Below are 21,469 nucleotides of genomic sequence, written 5' to 3' on the forward strand. Positions count from 1 at the left end.
GATGTCTTGTCTAACTGATGGTAATTAATTTCCATCTCAGCCCAATTTAGTCCCCAATTATCACATCTTATATACCCAGTTAGGAAATTAGTTCAACCTGAACCACCCTTGTGGTTTCTTTGGAACTCAAAGCTAGCGGTATTCACCCCATTTGCCTCTGTCTCTTCAAAGACTTCAAAGCTCTGAGTTTTTCCTGTTGACAGTTTCAAAAAAAAAAAGAAGTTATCTATTACTTTTTTTTCTTGGACCTCCCCTACATATTCCACACTTTGGAAGGGGAAACCTGGCATGGACGAGGGCATTCTGGGGTCCCTGGCAGGCTGTTCCCGGATCACACAGTCACGGCAACTCTTTACTGAGTTAGGAGTAGGAAAAAGGTAGAAAGGCCTGTCGTCCTCCCTTTCTGCTCTCTTTGTTCAAGGCTTAGAGAGTCTTGATCCCCAATCTTAATATATACTAATAACATTTTATTTCCACTTCATTATTTTCTTGCAATTTACCGTTAACTGCTTTCTTACTATTCAACATGGCTTTTATTTTTAAATTTTAAGTATTTTTAAATTCCATGGAAGATTATGTATTTATAGCAGTAAATGCTCAATAATATTAATATCAGACCTGCTTTTTCCCCCTTTTTGAATCTGGGTCCAAAATAATCAAATAGGCTTTACCCTGTTTGTTCTGTCAAATGTATTTGTACTGGGTCTGAGACACCGTAACACAAAGAACATAATCATTACTGGAATGTAATGAGGAGAATGTGCATATCTTGGGAATTACCATATATGCATGTTCACTACCTCTTCCTCCCCACTCTTCCCACCAACTCAGACTCCAGATCCATATTCTTTTTTGGGACTCCAGAAATTCACCAGGGATATTCTTCCAAAGGTTTGTGATACCTCCTTTTCTCTTGCTGATATAATTGCCAAGCTGTGTGAGGTAAGGAGCTCTCTATCCTGCCAGTTCTCATTTACAGACAGAAAGCCATTACATCTTCATTTCAGCCACAGACCAAATGTTCAGTGTGTTTTATTAAAAAATATTAACTCGAAGTTGTTTTAGTACAGAGTTTTCTGCTTCAGTTACTGTCTTAGTCCATTTGTGCTGCTATAACAAAATGTGACACACTGGGTAATTTACAAAGAACAAAAATTTATTTTCTCACAATTCTGGAGACTGGGAAGTCCATGAAGAGGTCTGAGCATTGGTGTCTGGTGAGAGACCACTCCCTTGATGAAATTTTTGATGGTAGCATCCTCACATGACAGAAGGCAGAAGTGTGAAAAGGGCCAAAGGCTGTGTGAAGCCTCTTTTTTAAAGGTCCTAAGCCCACGAACATGGGCTCCACCTTTATGACTTAATCTCCTCATAAAGGCTCCAGGTCTTAATACTATCACGCTGGTAAGTAAGTTTTAGCAGAGGAATGGGGAGAGGGGCATTCAGACCTACCAGTTACAGTCCTACCTTTCATGTCTACACCTTTCTTTGGACTGAGCCTTGGAAAGATATAAGGTGAAAAAAAAAAAAGAAAGAAAGAAAAGAAAGACAGGATAGGAAACATATCTACAGAGCCCTTTCTATGTCCCAGGTTCCTGTTCCATATATTGCCTTGTTTCCATCTCATGGTTTTGGGGAATCCATTAAATCTAGAGCAGGTGAGTAAGAAAATACTTGAAGTCAAGCAATTAGGTAATCTAAGACAGTGGCTGTGTGGGAAGTTACATGGAGATGGGCTCTGAACCATCATGGGGACATGAGCGCTCTACTCTCATTTATATTCCAGAAGAGTTGTGGGCATTCCTGGCCAGATCTGTGTAACAGAAGCCAGGAAAAGCACACACTGAGGGCACCCCCGCTCTGGACTGTAATGAAGGCAAAAGCGTTAGGCTTGCCAAGAAACACTTCTAGTTCCTTGTTCTCGATTTAAACTTGAAATGACTTCACTATCCTTCTTTCCCCCTTTGTAATTTAGGATATGTCCAAAATGAGCAGACAGTAAGAACAATAGCTCTAATTTATACCAACAGTTTAAATATCATTTTAACACTTAGTGCAATTTTAAATGTTGTGCATTCCTTCTACCTAGCATCTCAGTATTTTCCTTGTTCCTTTGACCTTAGTTTTGACTAGAAGCTCTTCTGTGAGGTTGCAAAAGAGTTCAACTTCTGGAGGTTACCAAGCCTCCCAGAACCATCTTTACACAAATGCAGGTATAGATCTGCTATCAGAAACAGATTCACTTTCTTTATGCCACATGATATTAATATCCTAATTCCAGAAATGCATCTAAAGTTCAAGGACATATTGTAGCATTTTGACTTTCTGGACCAAGAACTAATATATGATTCACACAAAAATAAGAATGCTATTAAAAATTGTCTACAGTCTACCAGTTAATATTCACTGCCAAATCATAAATTACATTGTTATTTTTTTAAACACTTGATTTCTTTTAAGGTTTACCATATTCCTGATACTGTCTGAAAACAGGGAATTAATCCTTTACATCTAGTGTGATATCTGACACCTACTATGTGTTATATAACAAATGTTATGTAAATAAATGCATCAGTAAATAAAACACCCAGAGAAATTGTTTTAAAGACAAAGAAAAGGAGATTAACTTTTTTTAGAGAAAATATTGAGGAGGAATGATCTAACACTTATATTCTAGATAAAATCAAATTTTAACTATCATTTCACTGAAACCTAAACTTCCCGGATTTTCACACTAAAAATATTAGATTCTTAAAATAGGAGTTCTTTCTCTTAAGCGATAATCACTTATCCTCAGATATACTATGCAAAACATGTCCATTTCATACCAAATAGCTACCCTTCTAGAGTATTTGGGAAACATTTTGATATAATGAATATGGCTCTTGTCAAACATGTTATTCTCTATCTAAATGCAAATTCATTTACAAATGACAAGCAATAAAGAAAATTAGAATCATTTTGCTTGAGTTTTGACACAGGAAGTCATCAAGGACAACTCAGGGACTTTCTCCTCTGGGGCTCCCAAGAACAAAGGCTAAACTGCAGCACTCTCTATGTATCTCGAGGGAGATTACCTTCCTCCAGACTGGTTTAAGTCAATGGATCCTGCTTTCATTTATAATTTTCAGAGGTATCCAGTAACTGATGCTTCTCCCCAGGGTTCCATCTTAAGCACCCCTTCCCTTCTCACCCTGCAGAATTTTCTTAAAAATTCTTACACTCCGAAGTCTGTATCTACAACCTGGACCTTTATTCTGAGTCCTAGCATGTGTCAACTGCCTATAACACTTTCCCCAAGTGTCTTCTTTGTCATTTTCTTTACCTTTCCCAACCACTCCCTGCCTTCCCCAACAACTCCATCCACTCATCCACTCAATCCCTGCTCCAAAGCACCTCTCATTTTATTATTTTATTATATTTCCCACACTGGTTAATAATGCTACCATCCACACAGTCCCCAAAGAGAGTCTAAAAATCATTTTTAATTCCTCCCTCCATCATCTTCACTCTCTTTAGTCTAATCAGTCATCAAGCCCTGACCCTATATCTTCTAAATACTGCCTGTATTTGTTCATTCTTTTCACCCCTACCCTTGGTTGGACTATGGCCATTACCATCCAATTCCCTGCTCATAGTTTCATCTGCTCTAATTTATCCTCAACATTACCTTCACAGTAACATTTCAAATATGTAAATATGATCGGGTGGCTGACTCCCTTGCTTAAAAGCGTTTGATGAAGTTCAGATTTTTAAAAAATAGTTTAAATGTTTAATGGGACACTGTCACCTTTCAAGATAGAGCCTGGTACTTCTGCATGGTCTTCACAAGGCAGGTGGGGAATTTCAGAATCTGACTCTTCACTCACAATTTCCTGTATGTATAATAGACGACCCTGCCAGCCAGGAATGTTGACATGATCACAGAATACATAAATAAAAGGAGGTGATAGTTTTGCCATCCTCAGAAGTAATTAGATGACACCAGAAGTTGTATATTCAGAAAAACAGAATCGTACAGTGTTTAAAAGTGTAGACTCCTAATGTAGGCTGCTGGAGTTCATACCCTGGCTCCTCTACTTGCCAGTTTTGAACAAGTTATGAAGCTATGCAACCTTCATCAGTAAAATAGGAATAATAAAAATACCTATCTTATGGGGGTTTCCGGCAACTACATTAACTAAAATATACAAAGCAACATGAAATAATAAATGTTAATATTGTAATGCCCATAATACTTTAAGAGAGATATTAACCAATGGAGCATAGCCTGACAAAGTGACCAGAATATGAAGACAAACTGAGATTATGCCATGTGAAGAATAATTGTAGTTATATGCAACTTATAGTAAAGAAATGTTGGCCAGGCGCGGTGGCTCACGCCTGTAATCCCAGCATTTTGGGAGGTCGAGGCAGGCAGATCACAAGGTCAGGAGTTCAAGACCAGCCTGGCCAACATTGTGAAATCCCATCTCTACTAAAAATACAAAAAATTAGCTGGGTGTGATGACGGGCGCCTGTAATCCGAGCTACTCAGAGGCTGAGGCAGGAGAATTCCTTGAACCTGGGAGGCAGAGATTGCAGTGAGCTGAGATCACGCCACTGCACTCCAGCCCGGGTGACAGTGCGAGACTCCGTCTCAAAAAAAAAAAAAAAGTCAGAAATGTTGGCAAGACATTACATGGCAAGATGTACTAAAATATCTGGAAAGCAATCCAGTGTTGAACCAGGAACATTAGTGGAACTCTTGGGAAACCAATTCTAGCTCAAATTCTAGAAACACTATTCATAAAAGAAATATCTAACAATAAGAGGGTTTGTCATCAGAGAAAGTGGGTTCCCCTCCACTAAAGGTGTTTAACCAATAGCTGGATAACTCTTCATTTACAATATTTCAAAGAAATTGATCAAAAAAATGCAGGGGAGAAAAATGACTTCTAAGGGACTTAGGGGTCTCAGATGACAAAGGGCTTCATATGTCACCTAACAGTAAATAGGTGCTTATAGTAATTATTTTTAGTAAATTCCATAAAGTATAAATAGTCATGGCATGAGTTTAGGTTGATTTGTCATCTAGTTTCCCTTAATAACCCTGTTTACCCAGTGATGAGTAAAATACAGATCTAGGGATGTATCACATCATCTGAAATTATTTCCCCAGCTCCATGATTCATCGTGGACAGCTCTAGACAAATGCTCTCAAGTGGTAGCTGTCCCTGGCTACTGCAGCTGCATTTCCTTTTGTTCCCATGGAATTTTTCTTGAAAAACACAATGACTATTTTTTACCTCTACAATTTGCTTGCAGTGTTTCTTTTCATTCATTTAACGTGTTTTGAAAGCAATATGCCAAAGGGAATTTGAGAGGAGTTTTATTTTGACCCTATGTATCAGTTTCAAGAAGGTGAAAAAGTTCAGAAACAAAGAAATTGAGTCATCTTTTGACCTTGATACAACTGAAGCTTTAAGATAAATCCATTAAAAAGAGCTACTCAGTCGAATTCCTACTATGTACCAATAATAATTCTATTTTAAAAATAAAGAAACAGGCTAAGACGGGCTTAATAGCCAACTCAAAGCCACATGGTCAATAAGGAGGAAAGCTGAGAGTCAGTCATGTGAGTCTAATGTCAAATATATTATGCCTGATTTCTACCCTTTAAGACACACACGCACGTGCGCATGCACACACACACACACACACACACACACACACCTGTTCCAGGCTCACTCCCTGCATCATACAGTAAAGCATGTCTCAAATCTTGAAGGTAGAAGAAGCCAGTGTACCATTCTCTATGGTCCTGAACCATCTTTCACGCTGAGGAACACACTGAGGCCAGTCTTTGAATTTGCATATAATATTTGATGTTACAGTTTGTACCTGCACGTTACTGTTTGGCCTGGATTTGTCCACTGGCTCAGGACTAGCCAGTTAGGCTCTCCCTCCCTGTAGCACCAACACCCTCCAACCCGACTCCTGGCACCTGGCCACTGGGCGTTTCCTTACCACCACCTGCACAAGAGCGATGTGATAATTTAGTCATTTAATCATCCATTTCAGCTGGAGTGTCAAGACATGTTATGCTGTGATTGGTTATGAATGGCACAGCATAAAGTTTTGCATTAACTTGGAGTCCATACTGCAGCCTGACCTTCAGAATATGGAAATTCCATGGCATGGAATACAAGAAAATGTGTGAAATGTGAGGGGAAAGGATGAAGAAAGCACCATCTCATATTGATACTTAAGGGGCAAAAGGAATGTGCAGTGATGAATCCCACTGTACCAAGGACCAACTCCTCCCAGACCCAAGTCTGGATTTTTCACAGTGGGTTATTCTCCAGCTGCACAACATGGACCTTCTACTTGAGGAGGCCCCAGCCTCCCACCCAGCCTTCACACAAAATGCTCACATCAGTGAGTCCATTTGATGGCCTTTTCCAGAAATTCCTCCCACTGTTATTCATTTTCTTTGGCTTTCAATATCCACCTCTTCCAGGAGACCATCTCTAAAGTTTGTATTTATGATCCCCTCCTTGAAGTAAGGCACTGCAAAAATCTTTTTTGGGTTTACTTAGAGATGATGGGAAGCCATTGATGGATATACGTAAACTAGAAGAATTGTACTGGCATAGGTAAAAATTAACAAGAACAAGGGAGAACATGATTTTTTTTCTTTACAGGTTGTAAATTAGAATTTGAAAAAGTTCAAACGTCATAGTCAATATGTCCTTTAAGTTACATTTAATTTATAGATTCTTTCTCCATTTTATCTTTGCAATTTATTTCTCTAAGGCTCCACTTTGTAGAGTTTCTCAGTATCAATTTTGCTGACCGATTCCCACAATATTTTATAACATGTTCCTCTGTCCTCTTTACTTTCTATAAATTGTTCATAGGATCTAAGGGATTGATTATATTCAGGTTCAGGTTTTTTGTAAGACTAAATCATAATTGATATTGTAGTTGTTCTCTTTTTGATAATAAAAATCATTCATGATCAAGGTCTCAGTACATTAACCCATTATGAGTTGCAAAATGATGATACTTTAATTCTACTATACCATCCTCATTAGGTAAGTTAAATACTTCTACAAAGAAAAACTTTAATTCACCTACTATTTGGTTTCCCAGTGCTTTAGTTAATAAAAGAAATATAGGATAAATGATGGATTATTTTCCTATACTTACCAGGTTTCAATATAATAAGTTGATTCCCTAGCATCTTCTAATGGGGACCAATTAGTTGTTTTTTTTTTTAAAAAAAAAAAGCACTATGAAATTATGGGTTAAACACATTTGCTGTATTTCTATTCATTTCAGCTGTTGTCCTGATTGATACTTAGATTGCCCTTTCTTTGTTCCATCTTCAAGTTGGTCCCTGAACTCCTTTGAAGCAATCCTGATAGTCTGATAGTCTTTGATAGATGCCCTGCTATCTAGTGTAATTCATCTTCCTTATTTCCTGTCCCACATCTGGAATCAGTCTTCTCCCTAAGGAATCTTTACTCCTTATAGGAACAATGCTGGCATTTTCTCCAACAATCTTAATCCATCCTGAATGTCCATTGCATTTCTGCACTTCACCCCAACACCATGCCTCCCAGTTGAGACTCAGGGATGCAAGGAGGGATTGAAAGTTCCTCATGAATATGATGACAGATAGGTTTAGGCTCAAAGATGGCTGAAGACCAGGGATGTCCATGACATAAATGACTTGGTAGAAATAATAAAATAATGGTATTACAATTTCAAGTGGCTACTATGACACAGCCATATCAAAATACCCTGCTGTAAGGCAAGCCAACCAGTTAGGAGGCAATTTGATTATTTCAGGAAAAGCAGCATGATAGGTATTGGAGTCAAACTAACTTGGGTTTGAATCCCGTATCTACTACTTGAAAATTTGCATGACCTTGGGCAAATTACTTAACCTCCCTAAGCCTCAGCATCCTCATTCATAAAATGGGATAGTAATAACACATATCTGATAGGGTTATCAATGTAATACATGTAAAACATAAGACCTATTACATACCAAGTGCTCAATAAATAAAAATAGTGATTATTTTTGACATTTTATTATTGCTAAAATTTATATACTGACAGACAGCAGATTCTAAAACAGTGCAAAACAGTAGCCACTAGCCACAGGTGACTACTGAGCACTCCAAATGTGGTTGGTCTGCATTGCAAAGTGCTATAAGTATAAAATATGCACTGAATTTCAAAGCCTTTGTGAAAGTAATGTAAATTATACCATTAATTCTTTTTATTTTATTACATGATGAAATTGTAATATTTTGGGCATATTAGGTTAAATAAAATATATTATTAGAATTAATTTTTCCTATTTCCTTTATTATTTTAATGTAATACTAGAAAATTTAAAATTATATATGTGACACACATTCTACTTCTACTGGACAGTGCTTCTCTAGAGATATTAAGAAGATATTTTTGTTTTGTTTTGTTTACAGCAAAGGGGACCAAATGAATTAAGAATATATGATGGGCACGGTGGCTCACGCCTGTAATCCCAGCACTTTGGGAGGCCGAGGTGGGTGGATTACCTGAGGTCAGGTAATCCTGACCTGAGACATGGTGAAACCCCGTCTCTACTAAAAATACAAAAAATCAGCCAGCGTGGTGGCACACGCCTGTAATCCCAGCTACTCGGGAGGCTGAGGCAGGAGAATTGCTTGAGCCCAGGAGATGGAGGTTGCAGTAAGCCAAGATTGTGCCACTGCACTCCAGCCTCGGAGCAAGACTCTGTCTAAAAATTTAAAAAATAATAATAATATATATATACACATATATATATACACACATATATATACACACATACATATATAGTAAGCAAAGGTTTGGTGACTGCTGGGATCTGGGATGAGGGGTGAGGAACGGGGGGAGTGATGGACCACCTCTAGTTTTCTGGCCTAAATCATTTCTTTCATGGAGCCTATGCACCTGACACTTTCTAACATGAAACCGCTTTTAATGAATGCTTCTTAACAGACTGATGTCTATTTTCCTAAGAAAACAACTGTCTGTATTGGCTGCTATCGCCTATGGGCAAAGAGGCAGTTCTTCTGGGTCTTGACAGCAGATGTTGGACAAAATAACCAAATCTGTTCTTTCGGGAGAAATAATTTACATTTATTAGTACCTATCATGTTCCAGACATTTAATATGTCTTCTTGCATCATAGCAAAACAATTGTTGGAGGTAGCTATTACAACCTTCATTTTTACAGATAAGGACATTGAGATTCAGAGGTTAACTAGCTTACCCTGTGTCATATAGCAAAGAAGGATCAGAAGTGAGAGGTAAAAGCAAGTCCATCTGCCTTCTTGATCCATGCTTCCTCTTTGTAAACTGGGTTGTCTTTTAGGAGTATATGTGTAGATTGAAGAATTCAAGATCCCAAATTCTGTTAGTCACTCATCTAAAGTGATTTCTCCTAATCCCTTGGGTTCTAAGTCCCTAATTTAGAACTCAAGAATCTATATGCTACAAAATGTAGGAGATGCAAGCTCTTAAACTATTCTAAGTTATTTATGTTATGTATAGGGCTTCCTTGGCACCCAAGTCATCCTATCAAACATTTTCCAGGCAATTCTGAAAGCACAGATTTTTTTAAAGGAGTATCTAATTTAATATTTCTCAAGAGTCTTTCACCATAGAATCCAAGCAATTTGACCTGACCTGGTTTTTCTTTGACCTGTAGCCATCCAAAGAGAATCATTATTCTTGTTAACTGATTTTTTAAAATACATCTTTAAGTATAATCCTTCAATGAGTCAGAGTAGGATTTAGAATTTCAAATACATTTTCCTTTATCTGCTTAGTGTCTTTTGCATTGTGAAAGTCTTCTTTTGCTGTTGGATCCATTTGCTTCTAAGTGGCCTTTTACCTGAAGCCTTAAAAAAAAAAAAAAAACTATCCAAGAAAACCAAAAAGTATCCACTCTTAATGTTGGCATCTGGCCCAGAATATCTCTGACAAATGCTAATATTCAATGATTTCTCTGAATTATGTCTCAAATCCCTTCAGTCAGGCTAATGCTCTTAATTTAGCATGTTAGGAATCGGGCAGAAATATGGCCAAAAGCCTTAAATGAAAAAGAATTAAAGATGAAAAATATTTTTAAAAATCTAATAAGCATCTAAAGAGATAATAAACATCATTATTAATCAAAGAAATGAAAATGTTCAATAAGATACCATCACACACTCACTAAAATAACTAGAATGAAAATTTAGGCAATGCTAATTTTTTGAAAGATTTAGAGTAAATGATAACTATTGTGCTCAATAAGTTATAATATAAATTTGACAATTGCATAGGAGAACTTTTTGGCAGTTTCCAATAATACAATTTAAAATACACATATTCTATATCCTATAAATTTACATGATGAAATATTATACAGTAATAATAATAATTGATAATTGCCATACAGAATGACACTGAGGAATATTAAAAATATAGTACTACAAACATAATATTTCAAATATAACATGACAAATAATATTATAAGATACAAAAATTACATATTGACTGATTCAAATTTTGCAAAATTTAAAAACCTATGAAATGAATCTATAATATTAAAAAATCACAATAGTGGTTATCCCTGGAAAGTAAGTAGAGAATGGAAGGTGAATAAAAAGGGGTTCTGTGATTCTGCTACAATTCTGTTTCTTGACTTGGATGCTGGTTTTACACGTGTGTTCAGTTTGTAAAAACTTATTCAACTGCACACTAAGTTTTATAGAATTTTCTCTTTTAAAGTATACACCCATATAAAGTTAAAACATTGGCATGTTAGATATATTAGGATATATAAAAAAGCATATTCATTTGTATACATATAAATAAACAGCTCTGTGTAAATAAGTAGCTACTAATAATGTCAGGCCTATTATTTTAATTAATCTTCACAAGAAATTTTAAAGGTTGCATTAACAGTCTCATTTTGGAGACAAGAGTATTAAGACTCAGAAAAGTTAATTAGCTTGCACCCAATGTAATACTGATAGCAAAAGAACAGAAATGGAATTCAAACTCAGTCATCTCTATCTCCAGAGTTTCTTACCACAATTGCACTAAGCAATAAAAGACATGAATAAATCAAAGGAAGCTTTGTCCTATTGGCAAAAAGAAAGGGCTGAATGACTCAGTTTCAGGCTGAGAACACTGAGTTCAGTATGCTGGTTTCCTTCAGGAATAGAATTTTACACATATTATGAGTTCAGAGAGGCTGTGGACAAATTTAATTATAGTTCACCCAATAACCACCACAATTGGATAGAATAGGTCCAGTGAACCATATTTTCTTGGCCACAAAATACCTCCCTTACCAATTTGCCATGACACTTAAAATTTCCACAATTAATCATTAGCTCCCCTTTGGGATGGAGTAGTAGTTTATCCATTGCATTAGAGATGGGGCTCCATGGGGAAATGGAATAGGGTGAGGAAGAAATAAGGTACAAAAACGTGGTTGGATCCTAACACCATAAGAAGTTTTGTGCCCAAGATGCCCAACTCTAGAAATGCAGCCTGTAGAAATCATTAACAAAGATCAGTGGAGGACTTTCATTTCGCCTTCCCATTTGATGCTTAATCTTTCCACCCTCAACTTTACTAGATTTGCCATGAGCATTACCGAATATTCATTTATGAGTTAATGGGTGCAGCACACCAACATGGCACATGTATACATATGTAACAAACCTGCATGTTGTGCACATGTACCCTAAAACTTAAAGTATAATAATAAAATAAAAAAATTTTAAAAAGTATTAACTGGGTGGTGTCTCATGTAATATGACTCACCTAAAGCCAAAAAATAAAAAACCTACTTGCAATTTTTCAAAAAAAAAAAGAAAGAAATAAACAAAATGTAAAATATAAATTACATTTAACCAAAGACAGATTATAAGTCAAATAAGTTGCAGGAACAGACCTCGATTTCAACTTTCCAAAGTAGAACATAAGAAAACTTTTCAGGTGAAAGGAACCTTAGACTCATCTTTTTCAATCCCACATGTTACATATAAGGAATAGGAGACCACGAGGCAAAAGGACCCCAGTTACAGATGAGTTAATAGCAGAGCTTGTGCTTTTTCCATGGCTTACTCTTTTCTTCGTGCCTTTCTCCATAAAAAATTAAATATCACATCTATGAATGTCTACTGAATACATTTAACTGTGTGAACCTTTACACCGATTTTATCTTTCAAATCTAATATATATGTAATTCATTTTTAAGTGGTAATAGCATATACTTAATGCTTCCCATGTTGCAGACATTTTTCACACATTAACTCACATGTATATCATATCATATATATATTCAGGTATTAACATATATATGTATTAACTCACATATATTCACATTACATATAGTATGTACTGTTGCATATGCACATATATGGTACAAAATTATTGCATTGTAACATCACAAAGAATATCACATAAGTTAACTCAACCTTCACAAGAACTTTATGAGGTATATACTGTTATTATCATGCTAATTTTACGGAAGAAAAGACAAATGTAAAAAAGCATTAGAAATTGCCCAAGGCCACTTAGATAATAAGGAGCAAAGCCTAGGTTTGGGTCCATCTGTTCATATTCTTACCATTATATTTTTATTTTCTTGTCTTTTTCTCATCCTGCCACACTCTTCTATCATCCCTCATTTTCCCTCTCTCTCTAAATTTTGTGTCATGAAGAATTAATGGAAGAAATAAGCTGAATGGTGCCATCACTTAACCATTATTTCTTTGATGGGGTTTTGGTACTTCATTTGCCTAGCAAAAATTAAATTCTGAAAAAAAATTAAAGTTTGAAAAAATTCAAAACCAATGAGAGAACGTTGGTTTTGAAGTTGGACAGGCTTGGATTGAAATTTCATCTTCACCAATGAACAGTTATGTGAACTGAGAAAATTACTTAGTTTTCTGAAAATTAGTTTCCTCTTTGGGTAAAGAGTTCTCATAAAGGTTACTGTCAGATGCATACAAATGCATTATGTACATAGGTCTAGAGAAGTATCTCACATTTTCATGTCTATTGTTGTCATCTCAACTTCTTCTCCATAAAGAGCTCTTATTATAGTTTGAATCCCTTGATTCTCAATTGAGATAGAAGCAAGAGTTAAACCACATTCACCATGGAGGAAAGGGTGGTTTCAACATAAATCTGTCATTTATACTGATCTAGGAGGAACACATGAGTTATGAGCAGGTTTCCTCACATCAGCTGTGTATGTGTGATGCCCAACACAGTGAATGTTTAACAATTAAGCTGGTTTTAAATGTGTAGCATAGAAGGAATCAAACTGAACATCAGTTGTGATTATTCACTTGTACAGCTCACTAAAGGTAAATTATCAAACAGTGACCTGCTTGTCTAGTCCTCTAGAGCAAAGTTCTATAAGAGCAGAGGCATTGTCTGATATGTTTATCAATATGTTCCCAACACCCAACTCGGTGCCTGCCACCTAGCTAAAAGTTCAGTAAGTATTTGTTGGATAAAGAAGTGAATGCTGAATTGATTAAAAGAATACAGATTAGCTCCACAGTCATATTTTCACAGATGGTGAAACTGGGGGAATAGGGAGTGTTTTGTCTGCAGTTTACCATTGCTCGGTGACAGAGTGAAGATTAGGAACCCAAAGCTCTGAATAAAAGCCCATTGCTGAGTTTAATGAACCAAGTCAACAGCAGGCTAAAGGACAGGTACATTATTTAACCTGAGCTGCTGTCCTCCTGAAACAGATGTCAATGCGTCATGATTACATGAGCAGCAGTTGTTTTACATAACACATGACAGAGGTCACAAGTGACCACCACACCATTGCCAGTCAGAGGAGTCCATACATGGTTGCCCCAGCAACTGAAAAGCAGGCTGCAAGACAACCTAATAGAACCCTCCAGCAATCACCACCACTTCCAGGCAATAGGAACACTACATGGAAAGACTATCCACACAAGAAAACACCTTCATAAGAAGCAAAAATCAGGTGAGCAGTCACAGTACCCGGTTTTAAAATCATAACAAGGAAAGCGCATTGAAAAGGGTAGGAAAAACAGTCTTGAATTGCCCACACTGCCACTTCCATCCCCTGGCAGAAGCTGCATGGCACAGAAAGAGAATCTGTGTGCTTGGAGAAGAGCACAGTGATTGTGGGACTTTGCATTGAAATTCACAGCTGCCCTGTCACAGTGGAAAACAACATGGGGGCAGAACCCAGCTGGCACCATCGGACAGAATATTTAGACAAGCCCTAGCCAGAGAAGAATCACCCTTCTCAGTGGTCAGAACCTGAGTTCCAGCTAGCTCCATCACTGTGGGAAAAAGTCCTCTAAGGTCCTAAATAAACTTGAAAGGCAGCCTAGGCCACAAGGACCGCAATTCCTGAGCAAGTCCTGATGCCGTGCTGGGCTCATAGCCTGTGCACTTGGTGGGCACACAACCCAGGGAGACTCCATCCGGGGCAACTAAGGGAGTACTTGTATCACCCCTCCCCCAAACCCAGGCAGTGCAGCTTGCAGCTCCAGGAGAGACTCCTTTCCTCTGCTTGAGGAGAGGTAAGGGGAAAGTAAAGAGAACTTTGTCTTGGAACTTGGATACCAGCTCAACCACAGTGGAATATGGCACCAGGCAGAGTCCTAAGGACTCTATTCCAGGCCCTTGCTTATGGATGACATTTCTAGACACACTGTGGGCCAGAAGGGAACCTACTGCCTTGAAGGGAAGAACCTAGTCCAGGTAGGATTTATTACCTGCTGACTAAAGAGTCCTTGGGCCTTAAATAAACATCAGTGGTTGCCAGGCAGTACTTATCACGGGGCTTCAGTGAGACCCAGGGTCATGCTGGCTTTAAGTGTGACCCAGCACATTCCCAGCTGTGGTGCCCATAGAGAGAGACTTCTTCTGTTGAGGAAAGGAGAGGGAAGACTAAAGGGCACTTTGTCTTGCAGCTTGGGTACCAACTTGGCCACAGTAGGGTAGGGTACCAAGCAGGCTTCTGGGATCCCCAATTCCAGATCTTGGTTCCTGAATGGCATTTCTGGACTCACCCTGGGCTGGAGGGGTGATCACTGCCTTAAAAAGAGAAACTCAGGCCTAGCTGGGTTCACTATCTGCTGCCTGAAGGGACTTTTGTCCTTGAGTGAATATCAGCAGTAGCCAGGCAGTGGTCACTGTGCACCTTGGGTAAGAAACAGTGCTGTGCTGGCTTTGGATCCAGTCCAGTGCAGTCCCAGTGGTGGTGGCCACAGAGGTGCTTGTGTCACCCCTCCAACAGCTCCAGGCAACTCGGCACAAAGAGAGACACTTCATTTGTTCAGGGAAAAGTTAAGGAAGAGGAGAAGAGTCTCTGCCTGGTAATCCAGGGAATTCTACTGCATCTTACCAAGACAATCAAGGTAGTATCTCTACAAGTCTGCAAGAGCCACAGTGTTACTGGGCTTGAGGTATCCCATAATGCAGATACAGCTGCAGTGACCAAAGTTTTAGATCACAACACTTCATTCCTCTTGAATACCTGGAAAGCCTTCCCAAGAAGGACAGATACAAACTACTCCAGACTGCAAAGACTATAATAAATACCTAACTGTTCAATGCCCAGACATTGCTGAACATCCACAAGCACCAATACCATCCAGGAAAACATGACCTCACCAAATGAAGTAAATAAGGCACAAGTGGCCAATCCCGGAATGACAGACATATGTGACCTTTCAGACAGAAAATTCAGCATAGCTGTTTTAAGGAAGCTCAGTGGAATTCAAGACAACACAGAGAAGGAATTCAAAATCCTACCAGTTAAATTTAACAAAGAGATTGAAATAGTTTTTAAAAATTAAGCAAAAATTCTGGAGTTGAAAAATTTAACTGACATACTGAAGAATGTATCAGAGTCTTCCAACAGCTGAACTAATGAAGCAGAATAAATAATTAGTGAGCTTGAAAACAGGCTGTTTGAAAACACAGTCAGAGGAGACAAAAGAAAAAAGAATAAAAAACAATGAATCACACCGACAGGATCTGTAAAATAGCCCCAAAAGGGCAAATCTAAGAGTTATTGGCCTTAAGGAGGAGGCAGAAAAACAGATAGAGTAGAAAGTGTATTCAAAGGGATAATAACAGAGAAAATCCCAAACCTAGAGAAAGATATCAATATTCAAGTACAGGAAGGTTATAAAACACCAAACAGATTTAACTCAAAGAAGATCACCTCAAAGCATTTAACAATCAAACTTCCAAAGGTTAGGAATAAAGAAAGGATATTAAAAGCAGCAAGAGAAAAAAAGTAAATAACATACAAAGAAGTTCCAGTATGTCTGGCAGCAGACATCTCAGGGGAAACCTTTCAGGCCAGGAGAGGGTGGCATGACATATTTAAAGTACTGAAAGGAAAAAAAAAAAAAAAAACTTTCCTCATAAAATAGTATACCCAGCAAAAATATCTTTTAAACATGAAGGAGAAAATGTTTTCCCAGACAAAGAAAAGCTGAGGGATTTCATCAATACGAGACGTGTCCTACAAGAAATGCTAAAGGAGTTCTTCAGTCTGAAAGAAAAGGATGTTAAGCAATAAAAAATCATCTGAAGGTACAAAATCCACTGAAAACAGCAAGTACACAGACAAACTCAGAATATTAGAACATTGTAATTGTGGTATATAAAGTACTCATATCTTGAGTAGAAAGACTAAAAGATAAACCTATCAAAAATAATAATTACAACATCTTTTCAAGACATAGTATAATAAGGAATAAATAGAAATGACTAAAAGTTTAAAAGTGGGATGAATTGAGTTAAAATGTCAAATTTGTATTAGTTTTCCTCTTATTTGTCTGCTTGTTGTTTTTGTTTGTTTTTGAAATCAGTGTTAAGTTGCTGTCAGCTTAAAATAATGGGTTATAAGATGTTATTTGCAAGCCTCATGGTAACCTCAAATCAAAAAACCTACCACAGATACACAGACAATTAAAAGTGAGAAATTAAAGCATACCACTAGAAAAAAAATTACCTTCACAAAAATGGACACGGGAAGAAAAGAAGGAAGAAAGAGAAGACTGCAAAACAACCAGAAAGCAAGCAATAAAATTGCAGGAGTACATCTTTACATATCAATAATAACATTGGATGGAAATAAATGAACATCTTCAATCAAAAGACATAGAGTGGCTGAATGGATTTAAAAAAAAAGACCAAATGGTCTGTTGCCTACAAGGAACACACTTCACCTATATATACACATAGGCTAAAGACAAAGGAGTGGAAAAAGATATTCCTTGCAAATGAAAACCGAAAAAGAGCAGAAGTAGCTATTCTTATATTGTATGAAAGAGATTTCAAGACAAAAACTAGTGATGGACTAAGAGCTCCAGCTGGGGAAGTGTCACTGCCAAGCCTGCAGCCTGACGCCCTCTCAATAGTGCCTGCATTGGGTGTCACAGCACCTGTCTGAGCACTGGGCACACCCAAGGGCAGGCTCAGCTCCCAGCCAGCTTTCCCATCTTGGCTGCTGCTTGGAGCCTGTACTGTCACTGCTGCCCTTTCTCTCAGGCCACACAGCCCAGTAAACACAGCCACAAGCTATATCGACAGTGCCCATGTTCTGCTGCTGAGCCACCATGGAGTCACTCAATCCTTGGAGCCTAAATATACACAGCCCTGCTCTCAGACATACTTCCATTAGATTTAATAGCCAGCCTTCATCAATACTAATTTTCAGCTATGGAATCAAATATATATGGCCCTACTCTGGGACACGCCTCTACCAGATTTAATAGACATTCCTCATTAACACTTTCAGCTATGGAATTGCAGACAGTTGATGATGAAGCAATGATATCATAAATGAATATCAAGTCAGGGAAGCAGAATGATGCCCAAGGGTGGATGTTCTAAAACATGACAAGAATTTTCTCTCAGTGATGACACGGCAGAGAAATAAGCTAGGAAAAAATGATAAGATAAAGTTTCTCTAACCAAGACCTCAAAGCTGGACTACAGTGATGGAGGGAAGGAATTGAGAGAGCAAGCCACCAAGCGGAAGCTGCTCTTCACCCTGGGGGGGGGCAATGGACAGCAGAAGGACTCAGACACAGATGCTTCCAGCCAGCCCAGTCTCTGTTGTGGTACTGCAAGGTTGATACACTCCCTGAAGCACCACGGCATGAGATGGAGGTTCCTACAGCCAAGAAGAAAGAGAAGCAGGTTCTGAGCAGAAGACGATTAAGAAGGAGCCTGTCATCCAGAAGTCCAGCCTGCTATTTGGCATGGGGCTATCAGGGATCCAAGCCAGCTACCTCATCTCTGAACACCAGCAGGTGACTCTTCCCATGCAGATGACAGCCAAGGAGTCTGAAAACAGCCCAGAGGACAAAACACCAAATCACCCCTCCCAGTATACAGTGTGTTGGAAGGGAATAGCTAACTCTGCCTCAAAAAACAAAGATAAAGGGAACAAGACAAACAAACAAGGAGAGACCTTTCTGCACTGAGCTGCCATCTGAAGGGATATCCAGGACTTCAAAGGGTTCATTAGTGAGTGGATGGACATCAACACCAAGGTCTTCACAGGCTGGACAGTGTCGCATGTAACATGTAACAAGGGATATTACACGGTTGCAAAGCAGCCACTGGCCCCAGGTACAGAGGTGAACACTAAGGGCCTGGTGAACACTACGCCTTTGTAGAACACCACCAACAACAGGCATGACAAGATTGGCAACTTCCCTTGGCCCTTCACACGTCTGCTCTGTCCTGATGTCTGGGTCATTCTGTAGCTTCGTGTTCCCCTATCCTAGCTAGTCTCATGGTGCTGGGCATGAGGAAGTACGTTTTTGCCTCCCTAACCTCAAAGACCAGCTGTCCCCTCTATCTGCCCCCAGCTTTCTCACCTTGGATCAGTACCTGAACAGCCTCTCACAGTATTCACAACAAGCACCATCTAAAAAAAAAAAGGCTTACATCCATGAGACATGTAGGTCTGGTTGTGTTTTATCAGGTGAAGGATTACACCAAGTGGAAGGAGGCCTGCAGGAGTTGCTGCTGGTCCCTGTCATTGTCACTGTGGGACTGTTAGACCCGCAAGGCAGATCCATCCAAGTCTGGAATGAGGTAATACCATTCCACAGGTATAGCCAGTGCACAGGATGATAGAATCAAGATTCAAAAAATGACGATTATAACCAGCTCAGAAGCAGTGAGCACTAAGAGGACTCAGCCTTCATGGAGAAGTGGCTGTTTCCAGGTCTGAAGCAAGGAATAACATGATGTACCCAAAACCCTCTGTCTTGCTGGAAAGGAGGGCTGGAACTCACAGGTGGGGAGGGTCTTAAGTAATCACCACAGCTCTGTGAAGAGCCCCCTGGCCATAGGCAGTATAGTTGGAGTGTGGTAAGGACAAGGCCAGGGGGACAAATGAGGCCACATCTGCTTGCATCCATCATTCTCCTTTATGGCAAGTCATGCCTGGCTATTGTGGGAGATGCTGGAATCCACAGTGCCTAGGGTGTAAAAAACAGTTGCAAAATGACAAGTCACTGTGGGGGATGGAGGGGACTCTGAATTAAAGATTTCTGTGACAATCAGGGAAACCTGAACTGATTACATATTTGATGTTAAAAAAAATCCTATTAAATTTTTAGGTAAGATAATGGCATTATGGTTTGTTTTGTTTGTTTTTTTTAAGGGCCCTTCCAGAGAAATGTACTGAAAAAGTCTACGCAATGTCTGGGATTTGCTAAACAATACCTGGAAAGCAGACAGGTATGAATGGAATGGCACTGGCTGTGGGCTGACAGGTGATGCAACTGGGGCAGGGGGCATCCTTTGAGTTTTTATATTTTTGTAATTATCACTTTTAAACTTTTTGTTATTGAGAATGTCAAAGACTCTGGAAACATAGTGAGGTAAGCAAGAAAATGGTCCCCAAGTGCTTACGTCACGACCCCAGAAGCTATGGGTATATGACCTCACATAGGAGATTATCCAGGATTATCTGGGCTGGCCCAGGGTAACCACGTGAGTCCTTGCAGTTTAAGAGCTTTTCCTGGCTGAGCCACACAGATACCAAAAGAAGCAGAAAACATTAGAGCCTGAGGGCCCTCCTCAGGCTTCTTCTGGTATCTGGCTTTGCTGGCCTTGGAGTAGGGGGCCAAGGAATGTGGTGGCCTCTAGGGGCTGGGAACAGGAACCTCAGTCCCGCTCCTGCCAGCACCTTGACCTTAGCCCAGTTAGGGAGGCAGATTTTGGACCTCTGACTTCCAGAACTGTAGCCTAAGATTGCAGTGATTTGTTGTAAGTTGCAATAGAAAACTCATACACATAAAAACTCTGTGTGGATTAAACAATATGAAATATAATATACTAAATAAAAATAGATTATGTGTGTGACAAGACTCTATATTAAACTTTATTACAGATTCTTTTAATGCACTAATCTCAGACTGAAATAAAGTTGAGATTAAATTTAATATTTGTACTTGAGTTATGTGTATCACTGTCCTGGTGTATGAAACACAGTTTGCTGATGATAAACAGCTGGACAGCGCTCTGGAAATGTCACCATGGGTGTTCCTGCCACTAATATTACCACCTTTATGCTTGTGAAGTCAAGCAAGGAAAATACTATCTTATATTATAATGTAAATGAAAATGAAAAATAAACCAGCTTACAGAAACTTGGAAAAAGAAGAAAATGTATAAAAAGAGACAAAGAAGGTCATTATGTAATGATAAAGGGCTTAATTCATCAAGAGGATATAATAATTATAAATATGTGCACCCAACACTGAAGCCCCTAGATATAAAAAGCAAATATTAGAGCTAAAGCAAGAGATAAATCCCAAGACAATAATAGCTTCAACACCCCACTTTCAGTATTGGACAGATTATCCAGACAGAAATCAGCGAAGAAACATTGGATTTAATCTGCACTATCACATAAATTGACCTAATAGATATTTACAGAACATTTCATCCAATGGCAGCAGAATACACATTCTTCTCCTCGGCATATGCATCATTCTCAAGGATAAACCATAAGTTATGCCACAAATAAGTCTTTAAATATTCAAAAAAATTGAAATAATATCAAATATCTTTTCTGACCACAATGGAATAAAACTAGAAATCAATAACAAGAGGAATTTCGGAAACTATACAAATGTATGGAAATTAAACAATATGCTCCTGAATGACCAATGGGTCAATGAATAAATTAAGAAGGAAATTAAAAATTTTATTGAAATAAAAATGGAAATACAACATAGCAAAACCTATGGGATACAGTGAAAGCAGTAGTAAGAGGAAAGTTTTTAGCAGTAAACACCTACATCAAAAAAGTAAAAAAACTTCAAATAAACAACCTAATGATGCATCTCAGAGAACTAAAAAAGCAGAAGCAAACCAAACCCATTCTTAATAA

General features: G+C 38.4%; 1 protein-coding gene and 1 long non-coding RNA gene across 4 annotated transcripts in view; one reads left to right on the top strand and one right to left on the bottom strand.

The window, feature by feature from the left end:
* KCNMB2 (potassium calcium-activated channel subfamily M regulatory beta subunit 2) overlaps positions 1–21,469 on the top strand; it is a 302,803-nt gene that overhangs the window by 235,024 nt on the left and 46,310 nt on the right. The window contains exon 2 of one of the 3 annotated variants that reach the window (XM_014344452.4): positions 19,733–19,809. The exons of 1 other annotated variant lie outside the window; for it this stretch is intronic. The gene's annotated coding sequence lies outside the window, so the exon portion shown is untranslated. Of the gene's footprint in view, positions 1–8,917; positions 19,810–21,469 lie in introns of those variants that run through there. One more of the 3 variants, XM_055110701.2, reaches the window with a different exon arrangement.
* Positions 1–21,469, bottom strand: part of LOC134729914 (uncharacterized) — a 48,919-nt gene that overhangs the window by 22,227 nt on the left and 5,223 nt on the right. The window lies entirely within an intron of this gene.

The sequence above is a fragment of the Pan paniscus genome, chromosome 2 (genome assembly GCF_029289425.2).
Source record: "Pan paniscus chromosome 2, NHGRI_mPanPan1-v2.0_pri, whole genome shotgun sequence".
NCBI classification, from domain to species: domain Eukaryota; kingdom Metazoa; phylum Chordata; class Mammalia; order Primates; family Hominidae; genus Pan; species Pan paniscus.